We start from the raw sequence: 9,287 nt of genomic DNA on the forward strand, positions 1-9,287 counted from the left end.
AAGCAAAGCCATGTAAGACTGACTGCTGACTACTCATCAGGCACCATGGATGCAAGAAAGCAATGGTACAATATATTTAAGATTCTGAAAGAGAAAAATTGCCAGCCAAGAATCTTTTATCCAGCAAAGATGTCCTTCAAAAGTGAGGGAGAGTTTAAAATCTTCATGGGTAGACAAATGCTGAGAGTATCTGTGAACAAGAGACCTGCCTTGTAAGAAATACTAAAGAGAGTTTTGCTGGCTGAAAGAAGAAAAAGACAGGAAAGAGAGACCTGAGGCAGAGTATAGGAATGATGATTATCAGTAAGGGTAACTTAAAGGATATTTAAGTTATTATCTCTGACATATAAAAGCCAAGGGATAAAATGGTTGAAGTAAGGATCACTTTTAATGTAATAACATTGAATGTTGATGGATTAAACTCCTCAGTTAAAAGACACAGATTGACTGAATGGATAAAAATAATATGATCCATCCATATACCATTTATAAGAAACTCATTTTAGATCCCAAAATACAAATAAGTTGAAAGTGAATAGATGGAAAAAGATAGTCCATGCAATTGAAACAAAAAAAAAGAGTTGGAGTAGTTATGCTTGTATCAGATCCAAGAGATTTTAAATGCAAAAATTTTTTTAAAGATTAAGGACACTATATATTAATAAAAGGGGCAATTAGCTAAAAAGAAATGACAATAAAAATATTTATGCACCTAATCAGAGGGCTCCAAAGTACATGAGGCAAAAACTGGCTAAACTGAAGGGAGTAATAGACTTTTCTACACTAATAGTGGAGACTTCAACATACCACTCTCTTCAATAGCTGGTACATCTAGACAGAGGATCAGTAAAGAAATAGAGAATGCAAATAATCTGATAAATGAATTAGACCTAACAGACATATATAAATAGATACACCCCCTAAAACATCAGAATATGCATTCTTCTGAAGTGTTTATGGAACATTTTCCAACATACACCATATGCTGGGGCACAAAACAGGTCTTTAATAAATTTAAAAGATTGAAATTATTCGAAACATTTTTTTCTGATCATAAAGCAATGAATTTGGGAGTCAATCACCACAAGAGAATCAGAACTTTCAGAAATATATGGAGGTGAAACAAAACACTCTTGAACAATCAGTAGGTCAAAGGAAAAATTGCAAGAGAAATCAGTAAAGGCCCTGAGACAAATGAAAATAAGAATAATACATATTAAAACTTATGGGATACTGCTACGGCAGTGCTGAGATGGAAATTCATAGCCCTAAATGCCTACATTAAAAAGGAAGAAAAAGCTAAAACCAAAGACCTACCTGAACCACCAAAGAAACTAGAGAAAGAGCAACAAACTAATTCCAAAGCAAGCAGAAGAAAAGAAATAACAAAGATTAAAGCAGAAAGAAATGAAATAGAAAACAAAACAAAACAATAGAATCAATAAAATGAAAAGTTTATTCTTTGAGAAGACAAATAAGATCAATAACCCCTTAGCTAGATTGACAAAGTAAAAAAGAGAGAAGATGCAAATAAATAAAATCAGAAATGAGAAAGGGGCTGGTCATTACCGCAGACACAGAAGAAATAAAAAAAAAAGATCATAAGGGGATGCTATGAACTATATGCTAACAAACTAGACAACTTAGATGAAATGAACAATTTCTTAGAAAAATATATACAAACAATACTGACTCAAGAAGAAATAGAAGAATTCAACAAACCAATCACAAGTGAAGAGATTGAATCAGTCATCAAAAACTTTCCTACCAAAGTGGGGAGTACCAGATGGCTTCACAGGTATAATTATACCAAATATACTGAGAAAAATTAATACTATTTCTGTTCAAACTTTTCCAAAAAGAAATTGAAGAAAAGGGAACACTACCTAACTCATTCTAGGAAGCTAACATCACTCTAATAACAAATACTGATAAAGATACTACAAGAAAAGTAAAAATACAGACCATACTTCCTAATGAATACAGATGCAAAAATTCTCAACTTGCAAATCAAGTCTAGCAGCATATTAAAAGAATTACACACAACCAAGGAAGTTTGAGTCCAGGTATACAAGGGTGGTTCAACACAAGAAAATAAAAATTAATGTAATATACCACCTTAACAAATGAAAGAGGAAAATTACATGAAAGATGCAGAAAAGTCATTCAACAAAATTCAACATAATTTCTTGATAAAAGCACTTGAAAATGCAGGAATTGAGGGAAATTTCCTCAGTATGATGAAAGACATATATGAAAAATCCACTGCTAATATTGTACTCAACAGTAAGAGACTGAAAGTCTTCCCTTGAAGATCAGGAATGAGATGAGGATGCCCACTCTCACTACTGTTATTCAAGATTGTGCTAGAAGTTCTAGCTGAGCAATTAGGCATGAAAAAAGTCATCGAACGGGAGAGTAAAAAATAAAACTCTCATTGTTTGTAAATGTTATGACTTTTATAAAACTACAACAAAGCTACTTGAGCTAATTAACAAATTAAGCAATGTGGCAGGATACAAGATAAACATGCAAAAGTCAGTAGTGTTTCTATGCATTAGTGATGAGCCATCTGAGAAGTTAATTAAGAAAAAATTCCAATCACAATAGCAATTAAAAGAATACAATATCTAGAAATGAACTTAACCAAGGATGGTAATGACTTATATACAGAAAACTACACAACACTGCTGAAGTTAATCAAAGAAGACCCAAATAGGTGGAAAGGTATTCTCTGTTCATGGACAGGAAGGTTAAATGTTGTTAAGATTTCCGTTCTACCAAAAGTGATATTCAGATTCTTTGCAACACAAATAAAAATTCCAGCAACCTACTTTGCAGAGTTGGAAGCTAATTATCAAATTTATTTGAAAGGAAAAGAGATCTTGAATAGTCAAAAACATCCTGAAAAAGGAGGAAGAAGCAGAAGGACTCACAATTCCTGATTTTAAAACTTTTTATAAAACCACAGTGGTCAAAAACAACATGGTATTTGCATAAAGATAGAAATATTGATCAGTAGAATCAAATCGAAGGTTCGGAAGTAAAACCTCAGGCGCCGGAAATTGAACCCAGGTCTCTGACATGGCAGGTGAAACTCGGCCTGCTGAGCCACCGTGACCCGCCCTGGCCAATTGATTTTTGACAAGATGCCAAAATCCACCGAACTGGGAGAGAATGGTCTCTTCAATAAATGGGAAAATTAGGTATCTATATCCAAAGGAATGAAAGAGTACCCCTACCTCATGCTGTATACAAAAATTAACTCAAAGTGGATCAAAGACCAAAATATAAGAGCCAGTACTATAAAACTCCCAAAAGAAAATACAAGGAAACATCTTCAGGACCTAGAGATAGGGGGGTCTTACACCCAAAACATACACAACAATAACAACAAATAGATTAATGGAAATTCCTCAAGAATGACTAATTCTGCTCTTCAAAAGACTTTGTCAAAAGGGTGAAAAGGTAACCAACCCAATGGGAGAAAATATTTGGTAACTGTATATATTAAAGGTTTGATATGCAGCATTTATGAAGAAATCCTATACCTCAACAATAAAAAGACAAACAACTCAATTATAAAATGGGCAAAAGACATGAATATACATTTTTCACAAAAGGAAATACAAATGGCTAAAAAGCACATGAAAAGATGTTCATTTCCATTAGTTATTAGGGAAATGCAAGTCAAAACCACAATGAAATATCCTCTCACACCTATGAAAATGAGCACTATTTAACAAACAGGAAGCTAAAAGTATCGGAGAGGCTGTGGGGGAAATTGGAACACTTATTCACTGCTGCTGGAAGTGAAAAATGGCAAAGCCTTTGTGGAAAAAGCTTGGCAGTCCCTCAGAAAAATAAATATTGACCTGCCCTATGGCCCAGCAATTCCACAACGCGGTATATACCCAAAAGATCTGACATCAGGAACATGAACAGACTTTTGCACATCAATGTTCACAGCTAACATTTTCACAATTGCCAAAAGATGAAACAACCTGTGCCCATCAGTTGGTGAATGGATAAATAAAATGTGGTACATGCATACAATGGGATATTACTCAGCAGTAGCAATAAATGAAGTATTGAAGCACTCAACAACATGGATGAATCTTGAAGACATACTGCTGAATGAAATAAATCAACATAAAAGGACAAATATTGTATGATTTTACTAATATGGACTAACCTGGCTGTGTAAACTTATACTCACAAAACATAAAATATAGGCTACAAAGAGATTGACTGAAGCTAGAATATGGGGAGTGGTTGCCTATTATGTACAGAATTTTTAAAGAGGTCGAACTTAAATATTGGGAAATGGATAGAGGTAAGGGTAGCTTATTACTGGTATTATAGTAATAGTACTAACTTTAGATTAATTTGGTTTTGAATGGGGTTGTTTAGAATCATGTATGCCACTAGAAAGAAAGCTAGAGGTTTGAATATGACAGTATTTGACACAGTGAACCTTAAGGTAGACATTATTTAATGTTAACACCACAAATAAAAATAAGTTATTTCATAACTAGCACAAATGTATGACAATTGTACAAGGAATTAATAATAGATTGATATATGGGGGAAAAGTATCTATTGCAAGATACAGATTATAGTTAACAGTAATATCTTAACATCCTTTCATCAATAGTAACAATTGCACCACACCAATAGTAGGGGTCAGTATTAGGGGGAGGTAAGGGATATGGGGTGTTTGGGGTTTTTGGGTTTTATGCCTTTCTGGTATTTTTCTTTTTGGAGCAATGAAAATTGTTTAAAATTGAATGTGATGATGATTGTAGAACTATTTCTTGTGAATAAATCTGTATTGGTCTGTTAAAGCTTCCAGAATGCAATAATATATCAGAGAGGGAATGGCTTTTATAAAAGCAATTTATAAGTTGGAAGTGTACAGCTCTTAGGCTATAAACATGCCCCAACTAAGGCATTCAGGAAAAGATACCCTGACTCACAAAAGGCCAATGGGTCCAGAACACCTCTGTCAGCTGAGAAGGCACAGGGCTGGCATCTGCTGGGGTCTTTGGCTTCTGGTTTCAAACAGCCTCCCTGGAGGCATTTTCTTTTAGCATCTCTAAACATCTGGGTCTCTTGTGCATCTGCCCTCTGTTGGTACTGCAAGCATCTAAGCATCCTCCAAATTGTTTCTCCTTTTAAGGGCTTCAGTAAACTAATCAAGACCAATATTGAACAGGAGGAGTCACATCTCCATCTAATCAAAAGGTCACACCCACAATTGGATGGGCCAATCTCCATAGAAACTATCCAATCAAAGGTTTCCACTCTAAACAATAGATATGTCCCCACAAGACTGGATCAGGATTAAAACATGGATTTCTGGGGTATGTAATAGTTTTAAACTGGCACAATATCTCAATACAGTTTGCAGGGAAAAAGTACCCTTAACAGCTAAATATATGTTAAATTCACAATATTTATTATAATGCACAACACTAAAAGAGTAGCCTAAGTCTACAGAACAAGCATCTGAAGGCAATACAGTATCATTTTCAAAGTTCAACTTGGCAAAGACACATAAAACAAAATAGTAAATATTTTGAAAGCTGATAAAATATGACTAGATTAGCAGATGCTATACCTGTTGCTTGCTTAGTTTGCTATACAATTATACTGGCACCTTTTTTGATACCTACTGAAATGGAAATTTACCTTTTTAGTGGTTTGTCATTTGTCTTCTGCATTTGGGAATTGAACAAATAAACCATCGCTCTCACTTTGGAAATACGGGCTTAAAACCTATCGTTGTCTTTGTATGTTGACTATCTCTTATGGTGGAAAGATAATTCTTAGAGGTTGAGGGTACTTTTTTTCACTTGAAAGCATATTTCTTCCAAAAAACTAATGGAAAGCATTTGAATGATAATCCAAATATCACCCTGGCTTTAATTGAGAAGGACATACTCTTCTGGCTTAGGAAAAGCTTCTTATTTTGCCATACATTTAGAAAGCATCCAACATATTTTCGACATAGACAACACAATCTTTTAGACCATCTGCAGCCTGCAACAAATTTATAGTTTAGTAGCTTAAATTGATGGGAAAATGAGCTGCTGACAGACATATTTTGCCAAACTGATATTTGAAGATGGTGCAGCCAAACTACTTGGCACAAGATCGCAAAGGAAATGCAAATTGTGTATCTACCACACACAACTCTATACTAAAACATAACTCTCTACTAAGATGTTTAAAATCTAAAATTTTACTAGCACTCAAGTTCTATTTCAGAATTTTAATATGGTTGCATTAAACTTTCAAAATCTAGAGTATTTTTCCTCTTATCTATGTAGATACATTCAGTGTTTGCAAGTTCTCTTAAGAAATCAAATAATGTTTCAAACAGATACATTTGTGAGTGATTTACACATATTGATTCATTGAATCTTGAGATGCAAGACTTGTTTTTTCAACAACAAAAAAGTTCATCAGAAAATAATAAAAGTTATATAGTGATAGGGAAAATTTTAACTTCAAATTTCTTTTCAGGATTCAGGCTTTTACTGTTTTGAGGTCATGTTGCTAAATTTACTGAGCTCTCTCTATTAAAACACACACAAATGTATATGTAAACATGCACAGTATTTAGTTCTTAAAAAAATATTTTTCTTTGTAGAACAAAAAATGTTGATGTTCCCTTTTTAATTTTTGTTTTTATTTTCAGTCTTTAATTTCAGGCTAAGTAGTGATGGCATTTGTCTAAGGCTATGGGTAAAGACTTCTATATGACCTTCAATGCTATTTTTAAAAGATATTTTCAACAATTTTTTTTTGAATAACAAAAATTAAATTTCTGTTCTTGCTTTGCTTTCTGTAACCAATTCGTCATTTCTATTTGGGCATTCAACTAACTCAAAGAACAGACAGTAAGTTCTAATGTGTGAGGCATAATTGCCACTTTTGAGGGAGAATCTGCCTCCTGTCCCTCACATGGGAATGTTCTTTCCCTTTAGAAACCACATACTTTGCAGCTCAGGTCAAAGAGGAGACTCCACGGACAGCCAAAACTAACCCAAAAGGGGTCCTGGAGAGTTATCCTGGGTGCCAACACTAGAACTGCATTCATCTCAGACTAATGCCTGTCCGTCAGTCTGACCTTCCATTAATTAGACCTTTCAGAGTTATAACTCCATGGTACAAACATCACCGTTGTCGTTTGTGTTTACCTCTCCCACTAACCGGTTCTGTGATTCTAGCATGCCCAGTGAGCAAGGCCGTGTGGATTACATACAACATAAACAAATGCAAAGGATTTTCTATGTGAAAACACTTTGATTTAGCTTTTAATGGGATGTTTGTCAGAGAAAAAACAACTCCAAATCGTTCCCAGATTACTTAATGGAAATTAAAATATTGTAACAACCTAGAGATAAATTAAGTCTTTACTTAAACTGTGAAGAACATTTCTCTTTCACAGTTCTGATGCACAAAGACATAGACTTTGACACTTCAAGAATCCCATAACCCTGAGCTGTGATTCTTCATACCTCAGTACCCTTCCCAGGGCTGTGAAGTGTGGTCTGGGAGCACTGATCACCACTGAACACAGTATTTGCAAATACCACGCAAAGCACTCAGCTGGGCCTGAAGCCATGTAGATTTGTCCAATTTCAGTTTCATTAAAACTTAAACATCAAGTTTCTGTTAATGGCACAGCTGTTTACAAAGAGGCCAGGCATGTCAACAGGTGATTTTGGATTTGATTTCTTCAAAAGGATAAGGAGAGTGAGATTTTGATTGACAGTCAAGTATAGATCAGACAGAAAATGGAAATTTTTATTTCAAAAAACTAAATGAGTAAAGTCCCCCAGTCTACATGAATTTAAAGTTAACAAAGAGAATGAGAACTAGCTAGAGGTATAAATGGATTTTTCACAATAAAAGAGTAAGAGAGCATTCAACAAATGTTCATGGAACACCTATTATTTTATGGTACTGTTCCAGGCCCTTGAAGTACAGGTGTAAACAAAACAAGGAATATCTCTGATCTCATGGAGCTTTCATTCTAGTGAGAGAGAAGGACAGCTGAAAGGAATTATGTAACATAATATCCAGTAGCGATAAATGTCATGAAAAGGAGAGCACCGCAAGAGTACAGAGAGTCACACGAGGGGTGGGTAGGTAGTTCATGTGAAGGAACCGTGGTCAAGAGAGGCTTCTGGGAAAAACTGATGGATGAGCAGACACCTAAGTGAAGGGAAGGGTGAGACTTGGGAAAGAGGGAAAAGCAAATGTCCTGAGGTGAGATCCAGGACTATCAGTAGATAATGTGGATGGGTTGTTGTAAAAATAGGAAGAGTAGTAGAAAACGTCAAGGGACCTATGGCATGCTTTCAAAATGCTTCTATAGGAGGAAATGACAAATTACATGAAATTGTTTTTCTTCATTATCTATTAAAATGTGATACATATAGAAGAATGTATGTACTGTATAAGTAAGTGTGTTGAGTAACTGTTGTCTTCTCCCTCACACTCTCTATACTTTTTTTCCCTCAAGCCATTCCTGTCACAATCATCATACTTCAGCTGAGCTGCCATGTCTCACCTCCAGACTGAGGCTCCTCTGGAGGCCTGTGGGAACCCACCCTGCACTTAACTCGCTCATGCTCAGCCTGGAAATGGAGGGAGTTAATATCTCTAGGCAAACTTTAACTAACAGGGCCAGGAGCTAAGGCTCCTTGAGTCACGATCCTGAGGTAAATTTCGTCTCCACAGAAGTTCCCAGAAGATTTGCACCCTGGTTGTTTTCAATAACTTTGTACTGGCTTTCCCTTTTTCCCTGTTTCCTGTGTCCAAGTCAAGGCATCATCAGATGACAGCTGGACTCCTCTGTCCCCTGATGATGCACATGGCTGGCGTCTGCCAGGTCTTTTCTCCCAGGTTTCCTTGCCTCAGCTTCTTCTAGCTTCAGTGGCTTCCTCTCTCAGCTTCTCAGGGTTTTTTCTTGTCTTTTATCCTCTCCTAAAGGACTCTGGTAAGAGGATTAAGGTCCACCTTGAATGAGATGGGCCACCTCTCAATTGAAATAACGTAATCGAAAGATCCCATTTACAATAGGTCTATACCCAAAAAGGAACGGATTAAAACAACATGATCTTTCCTGGGGAACATACAGCTTCAAACCATCACACCCCAAATATAACCTGCAGTCACTTCCCAAACCAAACTACCTGCATGCTAGCCCTTGTCTCTGTCTCTACTTTCTGAAGAAATCTCAGCTAAGATAGTAAATAAATATGTTTAAA

The sequence above is a fragment of the Tamandua tetradactyla genome, chromosome 5 (genome assembly GCF_023851605.1).
Source record: "Tamandua tetradactyla isolate mTamTet1 chromosome 5, mTamTet1.pri, whole genome shotgun sequence".
Taxonomy (NCBI): Eukaryota; Metazoa; Chordata; class Mammalia; order Pilosa; family Myrmecophagidae; genus Tamandua; species Tamandua tetradactyla.